Source organism: Eptatretus burgeri, chromosome 5 (assembly GCF_056783735.1).
Source record: "Eptatretus burgeri isolate ZD-2024b chromosome 5, Ebu_testis_v1, whole genome shotgun sequence".
Lineage (NCBI taxonomy): Eukaryota > Metazoa > Chordata > Myxini > Myxiniformes > Myxinidae > Eptatretus > Eptatretus burgeri.
Window position 1 is genome coordinate 24,868,351 of NC_140965.1, and position 26,399 is coordinate 24,894,749.

Here is a 26,399-nt window from a genome sequence, read left to right on the forward strand (position 1 = left end):
TTCAAAACCATGATCTTTTCTATCCCCTTTAATACCCCAACCTGAAATAAATCTCCCTCTAATTTGTACTCCCCCCCCCACCATATATCTATCTCTATCTCTCTCTCTCTCTCTCTCTCTCTCTCTCTCTCTCTCTCTCTCTCTCTCTCTCTCTCTCTCTCTCTCTCTCTCTCTCTCTCTCTCTCTCTCTCTCTCTCTCTCTCTCTCTCTCTCTCTCTCTCTCTCTCTCTCTCTCTCTCTCTCTCTCTCTCTCTCTCTCTCTCTCTCTCTCTCTCTCTCTCTCTCTCTCTCTCTCTCTCTCTCTCTCTCTCTCTCTCTCTCTCTCTCTCTCTCTCTCTCTCTCTCTCTCTCTCTCTCTCTCTCTCTCTCTCTCTCTCCCTCTCTCCTGTTCCTTTTGTTCTTTTGAATCCTGATCCATTCAGTTTTTCTCACTCTTCCACGAGCCTCCACTCTGTATACAATTTTTTTTTAATCTTAACAACTATTTCTTAAGGTAAACAAAAATAATTAACAACAAGTAACAACAACAATCACCACCAAAACAAGTGTTGGCAGTACATCTCCATTAATAGCATTCATTCCGCAACTCCATCTCACCCTGGGTTATCAATGGTTCGAAATCAAATTATAAATCTTACATGCTAATGTCATCAAAGTAAGTGGTGCAACATCTCAGAGCATGTCGTCCTCAAGATGGCATTTTCACCGCTGTTGCTGCCTGCTCTTACTCACTTGAAGACGTTAGGGAACACATGGTCGTGTGTTTCTGGAGAAATGGCCATCGTAGCTGGAAACAGTCATTTTCCAAGTTCCTCATATCGGTCATGGATTATGTGTTATCGTGTTGGCCCCCTCCACCTGATAAAGATCCTTTTGGTCTGTAAGCACCTTGACCTGTCGGCTCAGTGGATACTTAAGCCTCCTTCGTGTGTCAGCCTCCGATGGGAAATGAACAGGATTAAATATTACCCTTTGCAGGGACATGTGGGGCCCACATGGCCTGTCAGTGCAAGTTTATGTACCAAGGACTCTTTAAAGGTTGGGTGAGCATTTTTTACACTGAACTCTCAGGCCTTTGATATTACAAGAAAAAGAAAAAAAAAATACACCAAAACATAATTTGTATAAAAACAATAAATGCAAAAATTGTTTACGATTAAATAACAAAACAAGAAGACAAAGACTTGAAGACTTCCTATCGTTTCAACGCAAGGCCGGGAGAGGGAGCCTTATTCAAATCAGACAAGGTCAAAGGGAATTCATAACTTTCATATTTCTTTGTGTGGATGGTCAACATGAGGGTCTTGGAACAGTTTTTGCCACAACATACCTGCACTGAAACTCAACCTCATGTCTTATAATTATCATTAATACAATATTTCGAGATAGCAATATCCTTTTGCAGCTGAGCTTTCGTTTTGGCAATGATGTTGAATAAATTCATTTCGTCTGCATTTTATTACACAATCCTTCGTAAATACACTGAACGTTTGCCTGGAAGTTTGGAATGACGTTGAGAGAAAAAGCATTAAACAACCCCCTCAAAAAAACCCATTAAAAACAATTAAGAATCCAAAATGAACCATCTATCTATAATTCCAGCAATCTGTGTGTGTGCGTGCGTCTGTCTGTCTGTCTGTCTGTCTGTCTGTCTGTCTGCAACCGCCGTTTCTCGACAACCGCCGGTCCGATCTGATTGAAACTTGCCAGGAATATTGCCGGGGCCCTGCGGATGTGCCTTTTCAAGGTTTGATGTCAATCGGATGAGCGGTTCCCAAGTTACGGCCATTTATCTGTCGACCAATGACAAGACACGGTGCTATGACGTCACAATTAATGTTTATTTATTTCTTATTTTTAAATTTTTTGCACGATTGACGGTCTGATCTGATTGAAACTTGCCAGGAATATTGCCGGGGATCCGCGGATGTGCCTTTTCGAGGTTTGATATTAATTGGACGAGCGGTTCCCAAGTTACGGCCATTTATCTGTCAACCAATGACAAGACACTGTGCTATGACGACACGAATGACGTCACAATTAATGGTTATTTATTTATTTATTTATTTATTTATTTATTGCACGATTGACAGTCCGATCTGATTGAAACTTGCCAGGAATATTGCTGGGGACCCGCGGATGTACCTTTTCAAGGTTTCATATTAATCGGATAAGCGGTTCCCAAGTTACGGCCAATTCAAGAGAGGGGGAGAGAGGGGGGCAAGAGAGGGGGTGAGAGAGGGGAGGGAGAGAGGGGGTGAGAGGGGGGTGAGAGAGAGGGAGTGTCACAATTCAAGAGAGGGGGAGAGAGGACGGGGCGAGAGAGGGGACGTGAGAGGGGGTGAGAGTGAGGGCGAGAGAGGAGGGGGGAGAGAGGAGGGGCGAGACAAGGGGGGAGAGAGGGGTGGGCAAGAGAGGGGGAAAGAGAGGGGGGACGAGAGAGGGGAGGCGAGAGAGAGGGGGCGTCACAATTCTTCTTCTTCTTAGTTTGATATGACGTCACAATTGACGCTGGGGACCTGAGTATGTTTCCCAGGTGTTTCCCAAATTATGGCCATTTATGATACGGTTGGTCTGATCTAATTGAAACAATTCCCCAATTCAGTCATCGTTTACGAGAGCACGCACCTACGGGCACCCACCTACGAGCCGGCACTAGTAACATTAAACACAAGAAACGAATTGATTGATATGTAACATAATACAACAAATAAAAATTTTAAAAATGCAAGAGAGAATATGAATAACAGTCATCTTCATCATCATCATCATCATCATCATCATCGTGATACAGGATAAAAGGTCGTGTCCTGCGATTCCGGTCACTTCTGTAGTTCATACTTTGTGATGCGCATGTCTGAGCGTTTTGGAGCACAAAATCTTTCCTCCCTGCAATGATTGTTTAAATCACTTTTACATTTCAAAATCAGGTCAAGTTCAATCATCTGCTGCAGGCGAGTTCCAATCCTCGAGACCAGTCGGTTCCAAACAAGAATGACCGCACTGTGGTCACAACCTGCGGCAGAATCCGTTAACGGGCCGATTGGGGAACGCACATTTACTGCGCTTTTAAAAGATTAACTCGACATCTATCATCCATGTCAGCCTCCACCATAGTGATATCAGAACGAGCTGATTCATCACACGGTCACAGATTGTTTAACCCCAATTTTTAGATCCTCGTGGAGGATTTCTAAGTCTTACTCACGTTGTTGTTCTTGTGGACTTTTTTGTTTCACAGCCTCCAGTTTTCATCGAAACGTCCTGAAACTCGGCATATATATGTAAAAATTCCCTGCACAGACAGTAACCATCTCCGATTTTGAAAATTCCTCCGAGAAAAAATATTATGATGTCAAAATATCTCCACTAATGGAAATCGCCTAAAAGATTATCTCCGAAACTTGGCAAGCGTTTTGAATTCTGTTTGCGGGAATCGAACAGGGCATTAGCAGAGATGAATTACCGCACATATGATACATCACTATGACGTCATATCAATTTTTTATGACGTCATTCCTATTTCTTGACATTTTTTCTTTCACAACCCAGAGTTTTCATTGGATCTTCGTAAAACTTGCCATGTATATGCAGAAAGCCCACACGCAGCCAGTAACCATCTCCGATTTTGGAAATTCTTCCGAGAAAAAAAGTTGACGTCATAATATCACCGCTAATGGAAATCGCCTATACCATTATCTCTGAAACTAGGCAAGGTGTTTGAATTTTATTTGTGGGAATCAAGCCGGGCATTAGCACAGATAATAATTTATCGCAAACCTGATACATCACAATGACGTCATATTCGTTTTTATGACGTCATCATTAAGAGGACGAGGATCTTAGCTCATTCGAGCTCGTTTTTTTGGGGAGAGGCGCATACCGTGTGTGCCGACAAGCTTGATTAAACCTTTCGAACAATTTTTATTCCATATGTATTTGATTTTTTGGGGGTCCCTCATTGTGAGTAACACTCGACCCAAACAAAGCCAATGGGATTGTGAGGTAACAAACCCAGATAATGTATTATCAGTTAAAGTAGAGAGTTCATATTACATGATACCCCACGTAGTGTTCAAGTATATACAGGAGAGCCTTGACGTTCATGGGGATTAGATTCTTGCAAATCCCCGTGAACTGCAAATCCGCAAACTTAGGGGGCTAATGGGGAAAACAGGGTGAGGGACTTTCATATGGAGTCTGTGGCTGATAGTTGCAACATTCCTGAGAGCGCAGCTGTGCCACTGATGCAGTGCCCCGTTTCCAGTAAGCTGGTATTCATTTTGCCGACTTCGGAAGGACGAAAGTTTGAGGTAACCCAAACCCACCTGGTGTTTTAAATGGCTCGACAGGTGATGAACTCAACACCCAAAGATAAGCCAATCATCTTAACCATTAAGCCAACACTGGGGTTATTTCCTGTATGAACAACATAAAAACAAGTAGTCATAGACTGGTACTTACGAAATCATCAACTTGACCTCTGACCTTGTCTAATAAAAGCTGTCTCTTGAGAAGGTAGCAACGCAAACCAGAAGTTTCTACAATAATTCTATACAAAACCATCAAAAATCGAATGTTTGACCTCACTGTGACCTTGACCTTTGACCGATTTTGATCAAAATCTAATCAGCGCGAGCCACCACCCTCCTGAATCACGTGGTGTAATTTGACATTGCTCGCTTCTTCCGTTCTCGAGTTATCGTGCCTACAAACAAACACACAAACACACACACACACACACACAAACACACAAACAGAGGACGGAAGTCATCAATATACTTACGAAATCTTTAGATTTCGTAAGTAACAAGCAGTCATAGACTGGTACTTACGAAATCGTCAACTTGACCTCTGACCTTGTCTAATAAAAGCTGTCTCTTGAGAAGGTAGTGACGCAAACCAGAAGTTTCTACGATGATTCTGTACCAAACCATCAAAAATCGAATGTTTTGGATGTTTGACCTCACTGTGACCTTGACCTTTGACCCATTTTGACCAAAATCTAATCAGCGCTAGCCATCGCCCTCCTGAATCACATGGTGTTAGTTGACATTGGTAGCTTCTTCCGTTCTCGACTTATCGTGCCTACAAACACACAAACAAGCAGTCATAGACTGGTACTTACGAAATCGTCAACTCGACCTCTGACCTTGTATAATAAAAGCTGTCTCTAGAGAAGGTCGCGATGCAAACCAGAAGTTTCTACGATGATTCTGTACCAAACCATCAAAAATCGTAACGTCGACCGAAGCAAAAATCTCCATTTCTCCACGCAATTATTTAATATTATTTTATCAATGTCACAAAACCGTAATATTCGGCCATCCACCAACAATCTTTACATAATCCGACGGATAGCGAGTCAGGCATGGAACGATAACCTTTATTGGGATAAAAAATGACTTTTAAACACCATCTTTATCGAAAACACCGTCAGCGCGCACACGCAAAACCTTTACGTGACTCAACGACGCGTCTGTTCGAGCGTGCTGCACCACGTGACGAGCCGTGACGCGGCGAGTGAAATATTTTTTATACAATCTTAAAACGTCTCCAAAACATCCGATTTTTACCAGAATTTCGACAACCGAGTGTTAAGCGTCCCAAGTGATCGCAAAAACCGAAGACAAAATTAAAATCGAAGTTAAAATGAACTCATAACGTCGACCGAAGCAAAAATACTCCATTTCTCCACATGAATTTACGGAATTATGTTTGACCTCACCGTCACCTTGACCTTTGACCGATTTTGACCAAAATCTAATCAGCGCTAGCCATCACCCTCCTGAATCACGTGGTGTAATTTGACATTGATAGCTTCTTCCGTTCTCCAGATATCATTTTTTGGATGTTTGACCTCACTGTGACCTTGACCTTTGACCAATTTTGACCAAAATCTAATCAGCGCTAGCCATCACCCTCCTGAATCACGTGGTGTAAATTGACATTGGTAGCTTCTTCCGTTCTCGTGTTATCGTGCCTACAAACAAACACACAAACACAAACACACACACACACACACACACACACACACACACACACACACACACACACACACACACACACACACAAACAAACAAACACACAAACAGAGGACGGAAGTCATCAATATACTAACGAAATCTAATGTTTATTTTCTTGAGATATTAAGATAATGAAACATCTTTAATAATAATGATAAATGTGATCCAATGTTGATGATAAACACGAGTTGATGGAGATGACCGCACATCACCATGATGGCGGATTCTTCACCACGACACATATGCCACGCCCTCTAATGATATATAATCGATATATTGCATGCTTCTTGGAAGTATTATGAAGGCATTTTGTTTTATACAGTCTTCAAGTATATAATTAAATTTACATATAGCTTTAAAGGTGGATAAATAAAATTCATTTCGGGTATCTCAGCCAAAGTACATTGAAAGACTTGTCTTCCAATTTGTGTTCAAAATATAACATTCGATTTAAATAAGTTGTTCCTCGATCATAAACCGATAAGACGGACAGACGGACAAACGGACTGCAGACAGACGTGAACCAATTTCTCAACCCCACTTTTGGCTTTGCATGTGCGTGGGAATCAGGACCTTTGTACTGTTGATGATCCGTTCCATGGGGCATGTCATTGATATGCGTTAATAGGCAGGGATTGATTACCTCCGCCGCCAAAGGTAGACGGAGGTTATTTCACGCCTACCTGCCTGCTTTGTTGCAGCCTTTTTAGCCCCATCTGTTTGTTTGTCTGTCTGTGTGCAGGATATCTCCGGATACGAGATTAAAAAACCAAAAAAATTGAAATGATTCTTCACTATTGAGAGATGGGTCAAAAACAATATATTAAAAGTTGTATCTCACAACGTTGTGGACGAGTGATGACAAAACTTGGTGGATCAAGTGGGTAAAAGTGACCGAGACAAGCCGATTCAGATCCGGCCTATCAGTGGGATCGGAGGTGGCGTTCGTCATTTGGGAGCACCATGCAAAACGCAAGAGTGACCCAGTCGGGCCGCTGTAAAGTGTCAACCCATCACACGAAAATATGCGTTTTGATGTCCGTCTGTCTGACGTCAATGTATTCGGTCGATACTATTGCAATTTCAACTCCGAAACTTGCCAAAAGGATGATGGGTCATAGGACAAAGGTTGTAACAACTTAATTTGTCCTACTGACCGGGAGTTCCGAAGGTGGTGTGACACAAATGATCTTCGCAAATGTGTACCCTGTAGCACCAATCTGGTGGTGGTTGAAAAGGGTATTACGAGTGACTCTTTCCACCTTCGTTCCACATTCTCGTGCCATTTTTTCCTCGTGTGATGTCACAGAACTGTAGTTTATGCGAATGTCTACATACATGGGTGCACTAGGGTGTGGTTAAGGAGAGCCAGGTGACCCGTCCATGTTCCGATGCTGTGTTGTGCCCGTGTCCAGATTAAACCTGTTGTTCCCACTTCAGAGTCGTCGTCCCTCTCTATTGAGTACATTACAGTGGCGACGAGGATGTCTTCGTGCATCGGCATATTGTGTGAATACGCAGTGGAGGATGATTGGGAAGACTATACCGATCGTCTGAAGCAGCACTTCGTGGCAAACAAAATGGACACCGATGAGGACGCTGAAAGGCGGCGAGCTGTATTACTGACCGTATGCGGTGCCCCGACGTACAGCCTCATCAAAGATCTTCTTGCCCCAGCCAAACCTTCTGACAAGTCGTGTGAAGAGCTCATAAATCTCGTGAAAATCATTATAACCGGAAACCGGATAAGATCGCCTCGAGATATTGATTTTATACCCACCATCGTCAAGATGGTCAGTCGGCATCCGAGTTTGTGGCTGTGGATGCCGACTCGCCGAGCAATGTGAGTTTACAGATAAACTCGAAGAGATGTGACGTGTTTTCTATATAATAGGCATCAATGATGACTCGATTCCGCAGAAACTCCTCACTGAATCCGACCCTAATTTGGCTAAAGTCATGGAAATAGTCACTGCGTGTATGCAAACTGCCGAGAGCCTGCGTGTGATCTCCAACAAGTCAAAAGTTATTCAGCAGGGCCCATCAGTTAACAAGGTAACCTTTGGCAACAAGCAAAAGTGTTTTGGCAAGCCACAAAATTCACCTCCACCTCCTGACATTTCTGAATCTACCCCGAAGGTTGGGGTAACTTGTTGGCATTGTGGTGGTAATCATCAAGCTTTCCGAGAGAGACAAGTGAGGAACTTCATGAGGTTTTCTCTGTTGCAACAATGAGCTCCAATACGAGCTCTGTTGGATAGTGAGACCCAGAAGCTTGAAAGAAAGGACTTCTTCCAGAGGATTGCTGAGAAAGTGGATGGGGGGGGGTTCTAAATGGTCCTTTCGAAGAGACATAGTGAGAGTGTGAGATTTGTCCAGATTGAAAGACATGTTCCACGTGTTGGACCAGTTTGCGATTTTATCCAGATCTGCAGTGAGCGAAGAAGCTGCTGCTTGCCGGTCTGAGGGATGACCGATGGTACGGCAGAGGGTGGAGTCATCAGCAAAGAGAGAGAGGATTTTCTAGAGAGTCGGAGAGATCATTGATAAAAACCAGAAAGAGAACAGGGCCCAGAACACTACCTTGAGGAACTCCAGCCTGGACAGGAAGAGGGGATGAAAGAACTCCATTTGGGGCCACACGTTGACTGTGACAGGAGAGGAAATCTGCGGGCCATGAGTGAAGATGGCCTTGGATACCATGGGAAGAGAGTTTGGTGAGCAGGGGAGGGTGCCAGACTGTGTCAAAAGCACGTGATATGTCCAGGAATACGGCTCCGATTTCCTGTCTGGCATTGAGGACCTCCATCCATTGTTGGGAAAGCAGAAGCAGCATATCCAGGGTAGAGTGACCTGGTCTGAAACCAAATTGATTATCGGAAATCAAGCCATTGGAGAAGAGGAAGGATTTAATGTCTGAAGTGATGATGGATTCCATAACCTTGCTGATGATTGGGAGAAGGCTGATTGGTCTGTAGTTGCAGGGATCTGTTTTTGCACCTTTTTTATGCAGGGCAATGATGTTTGCTGATTTCCAAGCAGATGGCAGATGACCTTGAGCAAATGAGAGGGTGAATAGAACAGAGAGAGTGTGAGCAAGAGCAGAAGAGCAGGCTTTGAGGACACGTGGGCTGATGCCGTCTGGACCGGTTGCAGAATCTGAGTCGAGGTTTGACAGCAAGCTCTCCACCTTGTCAGGAGAAAAGGACACAGAGTCCAGGGACAGTTGGGTGCGACGGTAAGGTGGGTGAAGAAAGAGATGGGTTTTGGACACAAGATTTAGCTGCAAACACCGAGTTTACGTATTCAGCTTTTTCACGTGCGGTATCAGCATTGTGGCCATTTGAGGTAAGGGAGGGGATGGAGGGGGAACATACAGCAGAACAGATTTGATTAGACGCCACCAGGATTTTGAGGAGGGAGAGAGGTTTCAGCGTTCAGACTTGAGATTAGAAAGATGTTGTTTTCTGGCTCTCCTGAGGGTATATACACACTTGTTCTGAGCTTTATGGAAGGAACTGAGATTGCCCTCAGTTGGGTTTGCTTTCCATGAGGCAAAGGCAAGTTGTTTCAGGACAACTGCCTCACCACAAGCTTCAGTGAACCAAGGGCGGGAGGAAGGGTAGGACAACTGAAGACGAGAGGGGATAAATCTGTGCATGAGGGAGAGCAAGTTTCTTTGAAAGAATTCCCAGGATGAGTTGATGTTAGAGAAAGTAGTGATGGGAGACCAGTCTATAAGTTTGATGGCTGCTTGAAGACCCTGCCAGTCGGCTTGAGTGAAAGAGAAAGATGAAGCATTATAAGAAATCATTATTATTATTTGAGAGCGTTTTCAACAGATTAGGTCATGGAAGTGTTTTGGAAAATATCGAGGAAGAAGAAGAGGATGAAGAAGAAGAAGAGGAGGATGAAGAAGAAGAAGAAGAAGAAGAAGAAGAGGAGGATGAAGAAGAAGAAGAAGATTTGAGACTTGTGAGTATGCAAGGAGAAAGGTGGTGTTTATTTATTTATTTTAAATTTAAGATAAGAAATACAGTGATTAGTTGGGAGGGATGGGGGACGTTAGGAAATTGGGGAAGATGGAAATTGAAGGTAATGGGGAGAAAAAACAAAACACGATTGTACACCGAGGGGAACCGGTAGGCCTCAAGCCTCAAGGGTAGGCTGGGAAAATTATCAATGAACTCCACAATGCTTATCCAGGCATAATCACCATGAAGGCCATTGCCTGAGCCCATGTTTGGTGGCCTGGTTTGGACAATGACATTGAGTCCAGTGTACACCATTGTCACACTTGTCAAGTCCATGCCAAGACACCACCACAGTCTCCATTGGCCACGTGGCCGTGGCCATGAAAACCATGGTCCAGACTATACATCGACTATACATTTCAAGGGAAGTTTTTCCTTATTGTAGTTGATGCCCACTCCAAATGGAATGAAGCTCTCATTATACCATCCTCAACCTCTGCTGTAACAAATGAAGCTCTACGTACCATGTTCACACAACATAGTATTCCGAACTCCATTGTATCAGATAATGGATCGGCATTTACGAGTTCAGAGTTTCAGAACTTTTGTATAATGAATGGCATTAAGCACTACCCATCTGCCCCCTACAAACCTGCCATAATGGTCGCCCCGAATGTGCTGTCCAGATCAACAGGAATGGTCTAAGCCGCATCAAGGAACACTCCATTCACATTCAATCTCGTCTATCTCTTGTGTTGCTCAACTACCGCACCAGATCACATCAAACCAAGCTTCTGATGGGTCGTGAATTAACAACATGGTTATGATGAGTGCACCCGGACGTAACCGTCCAGGTCGAGAACAACAAGTATCAACAGAAACATAATCACGACCAAACGTCTTTGTACTGCAACTTCCAGATCAATGATCCTGTATACGTGTTGAACTCCGGATGTGGAACCAAGTGGTTATCTGGCATCATTAGCAATAACTTTGGTGAGATGATGTTTCTTGTGAAGTTGTGTGATGGTAGATGCACGAGTAAACATGTTGACCAACTCAGGTTACGTCATGGGGAGCCAAACATTGGGGTTCAAGTGGCATTGTCACCCAATGCTGTATCAACACCACCTGCGTTTGAACCTGAGGTGTTTCCTCATAAAAGCTTTTCATCAATAAATGTACCCGACTCCTTCCCGACCCTGTACCCCTTATTGAGAAGCCCATAGTAGTCGCAAGTAAGGACAGCCCTCCACTAGACCTTAGGAGATCAGCTTGTGCTCATGTCTGAAAGCCTCCTGAACGTCTTGGTTTGTAAAAAAATTGTAATTAAAAAAATAAGGGGGGGGCGGAGGTGATGTATCAGTACTGTAGTTTATGCTAATGCATACATACATGGGTGCACCAGGGCGTGGTTATGGAATGTCATGTAACCCGCCCATGTTCCGATGCTGTGCTGTGTTGTGTTGTGCCCATGTCGGGATTAAACCTGTTGTTCCCACTTCAGTCGTCGTCCTGTCTATTGAGTACATTACACCTATGATATCTCAGAATAATGATAATAGCATATTGATGATAATATCAACATTATAGTGTTCCAAAATAATAATATTAATAATAAGATTAACAACAATAATCGTACAATAATTGGCAGAAATAAAACAGGATAATAACGTGATCCCCTGGCCGCTCCCATGGATAAATTTTCAATTATTTTATGTGATTAGAATAACGGTAACCTCCTGAACTCAACAGCAGCCGTAAACATAAACTCACGCAGCAGCTGATCCATGGAGTATGCTCCATTGCCAATCACCTTGCTATATCGCTTGCCGAGCCAGCCGTTCCTTCTCAACTGTTTCGTTGGAGTGCTTGCTTGAGTGCTTAAGCACTTGGTGAGCGCCCACAAGCTGATTGGTAAAATAACACACCTCAGACGTGCGCAAGCTGAAGACCCTTTGCTTTTTAGCACCACTTGTGTAATTTTGTTTCATCCTCGGGACAGGTGCTCTGATTTCAAAAACTGCAATGTTTTGCCATGGGCATCCATCCATCCATCCTTTGGGACCATACTCTGTGCAGAGCGTTGGTGATGCCGAACCAGTCTCCTTGGCTACAAGGCACAATCTTGGACGGGTCGCCACTCCAACACAGGATACCAGCAAGCTGGCACTCATTTTACCAACCTCAGAAGTATGACAGACAGTCAACCCCACCTGGTATTAATTCAGCAGCAAGTGGGATTTGAACTCAGGATCCTAGGATCCCAAGCCCACCACTCGAACAATTGAGCCAACACCAGGCATATGTTGGCATTGGTTAGTCCATTTACTCATGAGGGGTTGTTTTGTGATCATGCAATTAATTGTGGTGTGGATTTGTGCAAAAACAATATCGATATTAATTAACATGAGGAATCATATTGGTTCGCGGACGCCAGCAGTGACCACTATTTTTGTTGTGTCTGTCTGTCTGTCAGTTTGTGACTCTCTCCAGAGCATAGCTCCGTGACGTTTGATGCGATCTTGATGAAACTTGGACGCAAGCTAGATATCATGGTCGAATTGTGTCTTTTTGTATGAGGGGCGTCCCACGCCCCTTGTGGGCGGAACCACGCCCACTTGAATTTTTTTTCTCGCAATTTCATTTCCTAGGAGCTGTGCATAATGTCCATAAGTACGACATATAAAAAATCCGATTCGATTTGGTCAATTTTGACGGAAGAGATAGGTTTTTACGGTAGGGCTTCCTCAATAATTCCCGCGAACCATCGTCGCCTCCTGGCTAGTAATTATTATTTTGATTATTGTTGCGTTTGTAAACGTGAAACATAGTTATTATTCCACTTACTTTTTCGACTAATACTAACCTCACCCACTAATTTTGTAATAGTCCTGTCCAGTTAAACATCAGGAAAACATTTTTTATTTGATTCATTATGTGACGGTGCTTTCCTTTCCTTAAGAAGGAGCATTCCCTTTGTGATGTGTTTATCACCAATCACAAGTTGATATGTTTTGTCGGCAAAATGAGATCCAATCCTTGAGGGTCCGTCTCGAAAGATTGTGAACCACGATTGGTCGTTTGAGGGCCCCTTGTCCTCTCAGGACCCCAGGTAACTGCATGGGTTGCACGCTCCTAACGCTGCCTCTGAGTGGGATACAAAACAAAATGTTCAGCCTGGCAGAGGCAATGCGCTCTACCATGTGCCATTCCAGTTATTGAATGCGATCGCTGTTATAAATGCATGCTTTTATACAAAATTATACCTGTTGAACTTGACTTGGCCTCAATGCATCCCGCTTGCACACAACGGTGTCAATATAGCAGTTCAAAGGGAATCTGCTTGAGATAGAGATTGACATGGTCATGAACCGTTAAGGGACCAGTGATGCAGGACTCCGAGAACTTGGCCAGACAATGAGATCTGGCCCGTGTTTGACCCAGAACGTCACTCAAACAGGACAGAGATTCCAATCGGTACGGTAAAGTGACTTTGGGCACGAGGATCCTTCCGCGAATCCGTGGTAGGGGACCGACGTGGTCACTCCGTGACTCGTCGAGTTCGGACTGACCGGGTGACCAGAACAATATTAGACTAGAAGGGCACTCGGGAGAGCGCATACCACCACCACGTAATGTCTGATCCATGAGAACATATCGGGCCCAATACATTTTTGAAATATCATGCTATATATCGTTTTTGGCTCCATCAATGGTGAAGAATCATTTTAAAATTAAATAATTATCGTATCCAGATCCGGATTCGGATCTTCACCAAAACCGAAACGATTCATCGTCGTTACACACCCAACATGTCCACCAAGTTTCATCCGAATCCGTACACAACTTTTTGAGATATCATTTTGGAGAGTCTCTTGTTGCGACCTGCTGAGCTCTCCAACTTAATGTCTTGATCAAGTCTAAACTGTTTTCGCTTCCTTCAACATCCATAATGTTGTACTTGAACCGTGATATAAAGATTTGCCTGTGCTATACTGAAAAGGCAATTTGTAACAACGAAATTGTCTTTTATAATTTGAACAAAGTACATCCTGACATGGATATAATTGTTTATGCTTGGTGGACTTAAATCACACATTTCATGTGAAAATGGCATTCCAAGAAAAATTTCAGCTTTGAAGGTTCATTTATGTATCGAGAGGCGTTATATATGTATTACGTATGCAAATTGGACGGATTTTTGGACCTTCCTCTCTCTTCCACTTCTGCTCCATACATGTCCCTTCTCTTATTCCCCTCTTCTCTCCTCTCATCCCTCCTTGCAATCCCTTCCCCTCCCATCCTAAAAAAAACTCCTCTCTCTCTCCCTTCATCCTACCACTCTCTCCCCCCCCCTTTGTTACCTATTACATGTTCAGCTTACAAATGGGGCTATAATGTAAAAGAAAATCAACGAAAAGTCGAGGTTCGTCATGTATTTATAAGCCCAAGGTAGTCATAGATACTTTCAATATATACCCTAAAAGTTCAGCAAACTCCATAACTGTAACAACTGTAACAGCACCACATGTTAAGGAAAAAACAATACACCATCTGGTCATCTGTGGCTCCTTCTTTCATTGCTTCATTCTCTTTACGACCTCTTCACTTGGAATGATCCCGCAGGCCTAAATCAGCCATTTAGTTCAAAAAAAACTTTTTTTTTTCCTGAAATATATAATTGGGTTCCACCACGATCCTCATCAACTTCAGAACACGCAACGTCTCAAGTCCGTTCGACTTTTACTGTTCGCAAAATGTACAAGTTCAAGTCCAAGATCGAATCCCAACGGTGAACCCTGTTTGAGGCTCAAGTTGAACCCGGCCTCGACTGCACGAGCTTCGAGAAGGCGAGGATCCATCAAGCACCCTTTCTAAAGAAATAAAGCAAATGCACGACGTTTGTGGAAACCTAATACTTATTCGGATTGTGTTGCAACAGAAACATCGCTGGGTCAGCAGGAAAAAGAAGATTCAGCTTCCTGTATATTGCCCGGTGCACGCCTGTGCCCTGGCCGATTAGTTGACGGTGCTAGGGAAGGGCATTTTATGGGTTTTTGATGTAAGTCAGGTGGATTGCATTGAAACACACCGACTGATCGTGACAAAGGAAGGAGGAATAACCGTGGTGTTTCCATCCGTGCACCATGGAATGTCATATAGAAAGGGCTACATTCTCCTGGCATCGCAAATGAGACAAAGTGTCAGAATGCTCCCAAAGTTCCGCAGCTACCGCTACAGCTATTCCTATGGCTCAGGGTACTTGTGCAGATTGTGGAAGGAGAGTAGTAAGGATGAAAGTACTAAGTGATTACATTGCTATCATTCATCTGCACTGTAACCTAAAGTTGCTAAACGATCCTTTTCCATGACAAACGGAGAGATCCTTGAGAATGATCTCCTGGCTGTTACAGTTCTTGATCTTTTTTTCAAGTTTTGAACGAGCGGTGACACTTTTACCATCGTTTTTAAACGTCGCTCAAACATTGGGGATGAAACACTGCCCCTTCTTAGGGAGAAGGGCCTGGTGAGTATTCCCATCACTGAGCAGATCAAAGGAGGCAAATGCTGGGTTTAATTTCACAAAAACGTGGCTTCATGTCACGTTACATGAATAAAGGAGGGCTGTGAGGTACAACCTATTATCGTTACATCTCGCTTCATACGAAGCTTAATAGAAGAGGTGTTACTGTGTCACTGGAGGAACACTTTAGGGCAGAGGTCATGCTTTGATACTTCTATGACTTGTTGGTTAGATGTTTGGACACAATGCCATGGGTGCCAGAATGTAATGAAAGGTAAGGGTGAGAGAAGATCCAACTTGGTAATTATCGACTACCCTCGCATTACGTCCCATCGGCACGCGCAGCTAAGGCTGAGGGCATGCCCCCAGGAAATGTTTGAATTTCTAGGCTTTATTTGAAGCATTTTGGCACCTTTTTTTTAAATGATTGTAAATTTATCAGTATATCAGAAAATATACTTGTCTATTTGAAAATCTACCAGTCTGAGACTAGCGGATTCATGTAATCTTTGGGATTACACAAAACCCTCAAACATTACGCTCCTATTTCTTCTGGCTGCAAAATATTTTGCAGGTTCTTAATAATCAATGGCGTCACCTCTTTCCTTGTGTATGTCGCAAATGATGACATTATTCAACCTCTTCTGTGCCATGGTGTTTCGCAGGTACGTTTTAATGCGTCGCAGCGACAAAAAAAAAACTTCCATAAATAGTGACTTGAACCGTGAGATAAAGACAGACAGGTTTTGAAACCTCACTCATCATCATTCTCACTCTGTTGTTGGAGTCTCCAGATGATTCAATGACTTGTAAGACGGTGCTGATGAGGGTTGTAACCTTGACACCATCACCGTGACATCAGATCAAATCTGGAAGCATCTGCAGCTGTCGCTCAAGGCGGTTGAATTCCAAGTCTCATGCATAAAATTCTCTGTTTTTGTGGAATTTCCTCCCAATTGCACTGCCGAGAAGAAGGCTTTCTTCCTTTTGCACGAACAGAAACGATAGGTGATCAAAACAAGGATCAATTACAATGATGATGACATCAATGACCTCAAAATATAAGATTGAGATGTGTATTACGTCGGGTCATATTGGCACCTCACTATCAAGTGGTGCGACGAAATACTAAAACCGACAGTAAAAGGGAAAACAGAGGTAGAGATTGTTGTGAAAACTAAAATGACCGTTTTAGAGAAAATGTGTCCAAAATTCTTCTTGATACAAGACATACTGTACGAGAGAGCGTCACTGCATACAGCCCATGTTACAGTTAGTTACATAGATGTCAACCAAACTTTATACATATAAAATTGACTTTTCAAATTTCCCTCCAGGAAAAGTGGGGTGGGGAGGGCAAACATAGGTGGAGCCTCCATACAAAAAAGTGGTTGTGGGGTACCCCCTCCAGGCCTCCATCCTCCCCCAACAACACCCCATCTCCCGGTTCCAGAGTCATAGAATGCCATAGCTATATCCACATTCAAATTAGAAAACCATTGAACATAAAGCAAGGAAAAGCCTCAAGTCAATCTTATTGAGTGTCGATACCGCTTGGGTCATTTGCCAGTCCTCCTACTGTGGAGTATCAATGTTTTATTAACACTAGACATGCCTACCCATCGATTTGCTGATTGGTTTAATCAAAAGACAGCTTACTGTACTTCACAAACACATTGCACGTTTATCTGTAAAATGAATGTATGTAAAACGCGTGGAATTGAAACATCTCAATGAGGATGTAAAATGAAGTGAAACACATGGGAAAATGATATTTTATAATACTAGTACGTGCCAGTACGTGTGTGCCCGTACGTGCAAAAAAAAAAAAAAAATATATATATATATATATATATATATATATATATATATATATATATATATATATATATATATATATATATATATATACATATATATATATATACATATATATATATATATATATATATATATATATATATATATATATATATATATAAAACTTTCAAACCGCGTGCCAGAAACAACCACACAGGACATTCCTTCGCTCTCGCGTGCGCCAACGTATTTTGCCTTTTCACAATGTCATCACAAGGAAAAACACAAAGAGAAGAGAAGAGAGAGAAAAAAATAAAAACGTACATGCATGGCCATAAGTGCAAAAAAAACAAAAAAAAACTTTCAAACAATCACACAGGCCGTTCCTTCGCTCTCGTAAACGACGACCGGATTGGGGCATTGTGTTTATCTATAAATGCGCATAAGAAATCGAGAAATTATTAGAATACAATCAATCATCACTATCCAGAAGTCCATACATTGTAACCCGTAATGGGGAACGCGGCTGAGGTTCTATTCCCCATCGGCCACGCCTACGCATCAACGTGTCTTGTCATTGGTTTGGTAAATGAATGACCATAACTTGGGAAGCACTTGTTCGATTAATATCAAACCTTGAAAGGGCACATCCACAGGTCCCCAGAAATATTCCTGGCAAGTTTCAATTAGATCGGACCAGTGGTTGTCGAGAAACAGTGGTCACACACACACACACACACACACACACACACACACACACACACACACACACACACACACACACACACACACACACACACACACACACACACACACACACACACACACACACACACACACACACACTGCTAGAATTATAGATAGATGTAATTGTTGTTGTTTCTGTGCTTGTTCTGTGTATTATAATATATTTTTCCATTGTTTCAAGAAGTATTACTATATATCATTTTGTGTGCTCCTTCTGTGTCTGTCTCGCTTTATTCTAAAGGGTTCCTGCTGTCGTACCCTTGGAACAGCTATATTAAAGCTCCAAGTCCTGCATCTCCTTTTCACATCACAAAAGTTGGGCTTTTGGAACAGCCATTTTGATGATTAAACGGATACAAACTTTTTGTTCCAAGTAAGTAGATTATTATCTTTACAACGGTACCATCTAGTAAAAAAAAAAGAGAAGTGTGTATTTTCTGAAAACCATTGACAATCATTAATCACAGTCTAATTTGAAGGGAAAAAATAAAATTTTGATTTTTTTTCCCAATCACAAAGTGTTGGAAAAAATCCCCAGAGTGTCTATTTTGGATTTTGTCAGTGACGTCACACCCTGAAGCCATATTGATCCGAACGGCGGCTTTCATGGAGAAACAGTGCATGTCGAGCTCGGATTCAGATACTGATTCCACAGTTGTTAGCGACTGTGAAGGTTCTCAGGATGTTGAAAGTGAACAGTGGGAGGTTGAAGGAAGTGTTGGAAATCATTGATGGAAACGCTTTCAGCGGAATTGTGGAGTCGAATCGTTTTAAGCCTGTTGCGAGCGATTCAGAGGAAGAAGGCAGAAGTGTTCATGAAGATGAAAATGCTGGTCACATGATCACTTCAGCTCGGTATGGTTTGATTTTCCATTCAACTGACGGTTTATAAGGGAAGGATTTTATATTAATTGATACATCGGTTTACATATTACTCAAGCAGAAATACCCATGATTGCCCAACAGTACGGACGGACGTGGTGGACAAAATGAGCGACAAATGTTTTGTCCCACTGTCACATGCTGAACAGGTGTCTTGTATGTTACGGGATCATCCCGTTTCATACTTTACCTGGACACCAATTATGTCCATGCCGTGTCCCACTGTCATGTCTGTGAGGTGCCGATGCCTCACCCTAGTGGGTGGCGGATTGTGGAGGAGTATGTGGGATGGTGGTGAGTATTGTGGGAGGATAGTGGAGGGATGGTTGAAGATGGGGGGGGGGGACCCTGAAAGTTTTAGCATCCAAGGTCAAATCCTCTCGGAGGAGTAGATGATGATCCATACATATTTTCTCCTCATTATAAATAGATGGCGGTTCATTTGATTTGTTGAAACTTGTGTTGATAGATAATTACCAGGTGCTCATGTGGTAACTGCAGGGCAATGACAACAGGTGTTTGATTCACCGCTCAAATCAGCAGTGTACATGTGCTGGTAGCTGGGTGAAGATGGTGTTACAGTTTAGAGCGACGGTTGTTTCTTCTGCTTAGTCATGGGAATGGAATCCTCTCTCAATCATGGTGGTATAACCATAAGATGTAGCCATCCCTGTTGTTTCATAACGTGCTCTGGAACATGTTCTGAGCAAAAAAAAGTGAACATTTTGTCGGCCCGATCCACACTCGGGTATTCCAGACAAACCTTGTCCAATTCCTGGCAAACTTGGGTCTTTCGGCCACTGGTGTAGCATGAAACCATCTTGGTTTGTATTACTATACAACCACCAAGGACGCATCGACTCGGCATATTTGTGAAAAAATCGAAAATTATTCGCCCTTTGAGTTAAATCATACCGCAATCTAACCTGTATACAGTACGGATCTGGTGGTCGACTTCCATGTGCGACGTCATGGCTAATCTGAAGAAGAAAAATAAGATTTTGGCTTTTAATCGCAAATTTACCGACTTTACAATATTCAGAAATCGGAAAAAGATTCATCATATCGATTATGTAGGGTATCAGAGGATAGATTAGAGTCGAGGTGGTCTGAGGATTTGGGTTCCCCTTTAAACTTACCCTGTGCATTGACAAGCCCCAGATATGACCTTCCCATCGATGTTAAGAAGCTATTAAACCAGATACGGCATCTTCCTCTGGGAAGTCTCCCTGAATATTGGTAATGACGGCATTGTCTTTCCGATTAGAGACTCTGTTAAATAAATCACCAAGCCTGCAATGTCCACCTGGTCATCCCACAAGGTTCCAAGTCCACTCACTGATGGGGATGATCGGGTGGAACTCGTCGGTTCACAGCCCATCCACAGGACCTTGCACATGCCCACACCATCAGGAGTTTTTGCAGTACAGACTGAAAGATATCAACTGTTTGGGTGAGTTGATCAGAAACTTCTCCAAATCTTTTGTTGTGCGGAGGCACACCCCTTTCTCGCCTCTTGGCTTCTTTTTTTTATTGTTTGCTTCTTTCCAAAGCTTTGTGAGCCATTTTAGGTTACAATCCCCACTTGGCATGCGCAATGCTGGGGCTTTCTGTGCATGAGTGCCGAGAATTCTGGAGCGGATTACGGAATGTCGAGAGTCGCATATTGTCCATGATTGGTTCTTGTAGCCACAGAAACGTTCATGTGAGCATCCCGATGCTCTGCCAAGACTATTGGGTCTCCACCTCCCCTCCCTGTTCTCAGTCACTTGCACGCACCAGGAGATGCACCAATTCATTCCTTCTCACCTCCCCATGAACATAATAAATAAAAGATCAACCTTCTGAAGGCTTCATATCCTTTCACTTACCGGTAAAACGAATAAAAATGTGTTTTCTCCACGAACCGTGTGACCACAAATCATTCAGTTATCAATACACGCACCTGTGGTACGATGACTACACACCTTCCTTTTTATTGCACCTGCACTGCATCCCACTCCCAGCTTTTTAACACCAAATAAGCTTTGATCTGCTTCTGGTATTAATAAGAACATTTACGTGTCATCCACGATCCATCAACAAACTGTGTCTGAAAATGCTGTCCCTTTGTCAAACCTGATGCAAGAAAGACACAACAGTAAAGGGAATGTCCCCATCTTGTGGACTCTGTGTGTTCCTGCATACGATTGACCAGCAAGATAGACATTGGTATTCGGTCTATGGTCATTGTGGTCCAATAATATCAATCAACGAAATATCTTATTCAGCACTTTCCATTTCATCCTCCACCTGGTGAACTCCCCCAAGCTAACCAGCCAGTTCCAAAGCTCGATGGAGGATTTGGAGGGTCGTGTGGTGGCTTAGAAACCAAGATGGGTAACCCCTCCACGTGAACACATCGTTGCTTTAGCAACAGCACTGGGTGATTTCGATCGATGGATAGCTTTTCATTTAGAACTCTGTTTTTATCATTTCGTGTGCAGCCTGCAGCTGCTGATTGCATCACTTTCTGGAAGCGCAGCTGTGCCGCTGATGCAGTGCCCGCTGTTACCAGCAAGCCGGTACTGTACTCATTTTGCCGACCTCAGAAGGATGATCGGCTGAGTCAATCCGATCTGGTGTTAATTCGATGACTTGAACTCAAGAACCCGAAGATCTTAAGCCAGCCACCTTAACCTCCTCCTCCTCCTTCGTATGCAGCACACGGCTGCGGGCAGTATTGTTGGCTGATGGCGTGGTTATGCCGCCGATGCAATGCCCCTATACCAGTACACCGACCTCAGAAGGATGACAGGCTGAGTCAACCTCACCTAGTGTTAATTTAATGGCTGACAGGGGCTCAAACTCAAACCTCAAAGATTCCAAGCCAGCCATCCGAACTGCTAAGTCAACACCAAGCCTCGTAAAAATTAAGGAAAGCAAATGTAAAATGATGACAGTTCGGAGATTTACAAGCCGGTAGGCGACGAGGGATTCGCTAGGATCGAAGCGCTCGATACGATGCTTTTCATTCTGACCGATCCACCGACGAAGATTCATTGCCAAGACGTATTGGTTCACATACAATTGTGACCTCTGCCTGGCAAGATTTTTCCTATTGCGTATTTTGCCAACTGGCACTCCTCACAGGACTACCATTTGAAAAATAATCGGTTTGCTGGTTTGTGCTGTGGAGCCTCGCGTTGCAGACACGCACGCACGCACGCACGCACGCACGCACACACACACACACACACACACACACACACACACACACACACACACACACACACACACACACACACACACACACACACACACACACACACACACACACACACACACACACACACACACGGAAACCCAATAAACTTCTCTCAATGCTCTCGTTTGACCACACCTCCTGAGCCACACAATATTTTTCATAAGCCACACCCACTTTCCATAAGCCACGCCCACTTTCCTACGCCACTCCCACTTTTCATCAACCACATCCACTTTCCTCAGCCCCTCATAAAAAATGACGCTAAATAGACACCCGATTTTTGAAAGACTACCATTTGAAAAATAAAACCTCAATCAAAAATCGGCTCAAGTAAAATTTTCTAAATATCTCGAGGTGTTTAATTCCGAAGTCTCGTTTCTCTACATTCAAAACTGAAGGACAAGTATTGAAAATACTGTACGTGGTTTTTCGGCCGCTGCACAGCAATGGGTGGTTGCTCGGCAACGAAATTCAAACGCGCACATTCCCAGTATATATTCCAGATGTTGGCAAAGTTTCATCGAAATTGGTTCGCTGGTTTGTGCTGTGGAGCCTCGCGTTGCAGACACACATATACACACACACACACACACACACACACACACACACACACACACACACACACACACACACACACACACACACACACACACACACACACACACACACACACACACACACACACACACACGGAAAACCCGACAATAAGGGATAGCTAGCATATATAGCGAATCAAATAATTAGGAAGTGAGTTTTATATGACACAGAGTTCCACAGATGACAATCATATTTTGAAGAATGCTCCATCACCAAAAGTCTCCATCCTAATGCGAGCAACTACCAATGAATTCCCGGTGTAGATCGTCGATTTTATCGGGGGCAGGGGCAAAAGGTATGAGAAATGTCGTCAGGAACCAATTGATATTTAGCTTTATAACTCACCTACTCTCGGAGATATGACACCGTGGGATCTTTCACGTCCACCCACCAGGTCCTCCAGATTAACATCCATCGGATGGATGCACAAACATCGATGCATCGCCCTGCATGGGAAACACGTACTCAGATGACAGTTGAGAGCTGGGTTGAGATTCGAACTCATGCTAGACAACTCAATGGTGAACACACTTACCTATAGGCTATCGTGCCAGCCATGATCATCAGTCGTTGTTCACCATGTGGCTGCATAATTTGTTCAGGGTGACGGCGATAACTCATCGACTTCACGATAGACACCCTTGGGATCTTTAACACCCACCAATGTCCTCAATGCTGGTAGATGAGTCCTCCAGCTTAACGTCGTCGTTCCGAGGAACGTCTCACACATTGACATATCGCCCTGCAAGGAAAGCACCAAGATGACAGTTTATAGCTGGGTCGGGATTTGAATCTAGGGTAGAAAGCTCAGAGATGAGTGCTCATACATCTTGCCATTCCTAGTGCCCTGTTATGAGGATTGCAGTGATGATGTGATGAAACTTACGAGCCTGGCTGCCATTTTCCTGAATATGTTGCAAAAGGTTTGAGAGAAGAAGTGGGCAAGATTGCTCACAGTGAGTTGCAGTCATCCAAGGATGACGTTATGCGAACACAGAACCAAGTTTAAATTGTCTTCTGACTTATGTTTGAGCAGATTTGGACAACATTGTGCTGATGGAAGAAACTAGATTTACATACTGTACGTTTAGTAATTTGTGGAATACTGTTGAAGAAAGAGTTGGGGCATAGTGTCAGTGACCTTGGAAACCATGGTAACAGAGATCAGATAGTGATCCCCAAGTTTAATTCTCTCGAGTTGAAAGTTTTCAAACACATGAGCGATCAAAGATGAGTATATCAGTTTAGGCAGCAATGGGTTTGAGAAACTTCATGGACAATCAGTGGCGTATCAAGGAAAAATGCCGCTCTGGGCGAGATGTCAAATTGCCGACTCCTCGTAACTCACATGCTGAATTAAACACAAAGCCTGATTAAATAATGTTACTGCAAATCAAATCAAGTACAGCGCATTTGCAAGTGAACAGTTACACCTTTGTTTTCCACCTTTCAAAATCGTCATCGGCCGACTAAGCGTTGTTCAGTTGTTGTTGTGACTGTGTGGTTCACATCTTCCAAGCATTCAGTGAAGCAAACTCGTCTCATGAACACAGGAAGGAGACACTGTGCACTTGGGGGGGGGGGGGTCCGCCCCGGGTGATGGCTGGAAATGGGGGTGGGGGGTGGTGCCATTGGGAGAGTTGAAATACCAGTACAATGTCATAACAATGGTTTTAGTTTAAAGTGGCATTTTAATATTACTATTTACCACATAATAAAGACATTAACTCGGTAATGAAGTTAATTTAGTTGTGACACCAAAATAATCTTCATTCCAAAATAATCTTAAAAAAAAAAAACCAGTTCATCATCCCCGCTTGCTTCCTTTTTTGTACCCGCCTCCTAAAAAAAAAATTAATTTGCTATTTTGTCAAACATCCCAGAAAAAGAAAAAAATTGCACTGTGTCAGAAGGAAGTTGTGCAGTGAAGCAGCTACACCGCTTAAAAAGTGGCCCCATGGGGGACTGACGGTTATTCCCCCAACAGGCGGGGTCACCCAACTGTCCTGACGCAAATAAACAATAACACAAAAAACTAAACAGCACAAGAAAAAACGAAACAAGAAAAACCTATTAAAGAACTAGAAGGGCACTCGGTAGAGTGCATACCTCCACCACGTAATGCCTGAGCCATGAGAACATATCGGGACCAATACATTTTTGAAATTTCATGCTATCCAGTACTATATCGTCAGTGGAGCGCATACCTCCACCACGTAATATCTGATCCACGAGAACATATCAGGACCAATACATTTTTGAAATTGCATGCTATACAGTACTATGTCGTCAGTGGAGCACATACCTCCACCACGTAATGTCTGATCCACGAGAACATATCAGGCCCAATACATTTTTGAAATTTCATGCTATCCAGTACTATATCGTCAGTGGAGCGCATACCTCCACCACGTAATATCTGATCCACGAGAACATATCAGGCCCAATACATTTTTGAAATTTCATGCTATCCAGTACTATATCGTTTTTGGCCCTATCTCTCAATGGTGAAGACTCACTTTTAAAAATTAAATAATTCTCGTATCCAGATCCGGCTTGGGATCTTCACCAGAATTGAATCAATTTGTCATGATCATACACCCAATGTGTCCATCAGATTTCATTTGAATCCGTACACAACTTTTTGAGATATCGTGCTATATATCGTTTTTGGCCCTTTCAATGGTGAAGAATCACTTTAAAAAAAATGATCAGATCCGGATCTGAATTTGGATCTTCACCCAAATTAAATAAATTATTCCTCGTCACACACCCAACCTGTCCCCCAAATTTCATCCAAATCCGTACACAACTTTTTGAGATATCCTGTATACAAAGATAACTTCCTTCACCTTCGGTGGTGGAGGTAATGAAACACGGTGCGTTCGAAGGGTCCTTCTTCTTCACTTTGACGGACGCATGGAAGGAAGGACGTGAGGGATATTGAAGCGGTTTGCACCAATTAAAATCTATTTTCTTATTTCCAATTTGCTTACTAAGGGTACAGTACTGTAATCCGCTTGAAATTTTACTTGCACACATATGTTTTCTTTGGATTTGATTTTTAAAATGAATCATCTTGGAAGGGGGGGGGGCATCTGCCAAAGGAAAGTGGACTTTATTAATATTTAAACTGTAGTACAGAATGGCTTTGATGTATTTTTTAAAATGGTCTTTTTTCCACTAAAAACATGCAAAATTGTCTGAAGTTGGACTGCTTGAAATTAGTAAGCATGTTTTGACAAATAACCACTCCAAATGCTAATGGCCATGTCCTACATGTATTCAGGGGTTAGTTATGCTACATTTCGATGTAAGTAGGTCACCAGAGGTCAAAAGGGAGGTCAAAGTGAGGTCATATTGAAAATGCTAACCTCATTCACAGAAAATGCAATTAAAATGTCACTGAATGAATATTAATGTGGGATTAGATCATCCATATGCCGAGGAATGCGAGAGGCGTCATGTCTGTCTGGGGCCTCCTTTAGGACACCGCGTTTATGGTAATCGTGGTCAGCTTTACGGTGCATCGAGGTACCTGTGCATTTACAACGCTGAAATGACAAACCTTGGAGATGAATACTCTGATGTGCTCGCAT

At 43.0% G+C, this 26,399-nt stretch overlaps 1 protein-coding gene across 4 annotated transcripts in view; it reads right to left on the bottom strand.

The window, feature by feature from the left end:
- Positions 1 to 26,399, bottom strand: part of LOC147026089 (T-box transcription factor TBX4-like) — a 198,510-nt gene that overhangs the window by 108,216 nt on the left and 63,895 nt on the right. For 3 of the 4 annotated variants that reach the window (XM_085881136.1, XM_085881135.1, XM_085881137.1), the window contains 2 exons: positions 23,336 to 23,542; positions 23,146 to 23,246 (listed from right to left, as the gene is read on the bottom strand). The gene's annotated coding sequence lies outside the window, so the exon portion shown is untranslated. Of the gene's footprint in view, positions 1 to 23,145; positions 23,247 to 23,335; positions 23,543 to 24,246; positions 24,377 to 26,399 lie in introns of those variants that run through there. The other variant, XM_085881138.1, reaches the window with a different exon arrangement.